Source organism: Apaloderma vittatum, unplaced genomic scaffold (assembly GCF_000703405.1).
Source record: "Apaloderma vittatum isolate BGI_N311 unplaced genomic scaffold, ASM70340v1 scaffold32507, whole genome shotgun sequence".
In the NCBI taxonomy this organism is placed as follows: domain Eukaryota; kingdom Metazoa; phylum Chordata; class Aves; order Trogoniformes; family Trogonidae; genus Apaloderma; species Apaloderma vittatum.
Window position 1 is genome coordinate 14,005 of NW_009728412.1, and position 1,185 is coordinate 15,189.

Here is a 1,185-nt window from a genome sequence, read left to right on the forward strand (position 1 = left end):
TTTAATGGAGAAAAATGGAAAAAAAAAAAAAAAAAAGTGATGTCTGTTGCTTTTTGAGCAATCACTCATTTTGCCACCAATCGATGAAAAAGTACAAGCAAAAAAATACTAATAATCAAAAGATATATATGAACCCAGGGGGAGAGAGACTAAATCCGCAGCCTTACCTTAACTAGCTGCTGCATAATTTTATTTTATTTTTATTTTTTTGGTATTTATTCATCAGGAATAATTAAATAATAATAAAAAAATGTTTTATTAAAGATTGAGAAAAAAAAATTTGATACATTTTACAGAAAAAAAAGAAAAAAAATACTTAATCGTGCTGTACATATCAGTGGTGACATATTATTACTTTTTTTGGGGGGTGGGGAGGGAGCGGGGGCGCCGATCCGGTGATTTTTAGAAGAACCAATGCCAGGCGAGGCGGGGACGAGACCTCAGCCCTCGGCATATTCTTGATTGTATCATAATCATTTTCTGCTGTCGCAGAGAATGGGAATACACTTAAAATGAGCCCACGGGATCCCAGTAGCACAAATCGGGCTTCGTCAAATCGTGTATTTTGTGTATAGAAGGAATTTAAGGAGAGCTTTTACTTATTTTCATATTGTATTTTAACTGTTTCTCTGATCAAGAAATTTTTTTACTTCTTTCCTCCCCTTTTCCCTCCTGCTCCCAGCCACCCCACCCAGTACTCTCCAGTTCAGTACTGGGAGTTCAACACTTGTCTGTTTGATCATCCCAAGCCCTTTTTCTTTTTTTTTTTCTTTCTTTTATTTCTTTCTTTTCGTTGTTACTGTTCCTCCCCCAAGACCACCCCCGACCCCATGATCTTGGTCATAAATATTGCATTATTCACACTTTCAAACTGTGTATTTTCTTACAATAAAAAGATGAAAAAAAAAGGCTTTACTTCTTTTGCATGCACTTTAAAAAAAAAAAAAAGAAAAAAATGAAAAAATTTCTCTGAAAAGTCCAATTTTTTTCGCAGCTGAATCATGGACACTCACAGTCATTAACAGAAAGGGACATCTCTGAGTGTATCTTTGAGTAATGCAGATCATGACTGATCTGTTTATGAGTATCATTCAAGTTATTCCTTGAATACCTTGAATGGTACCTAGGAAGAACAAATCTTGTCTCCCCTTACTCAATTCTTCTGAGACAGCCTCCTCCAGGTCT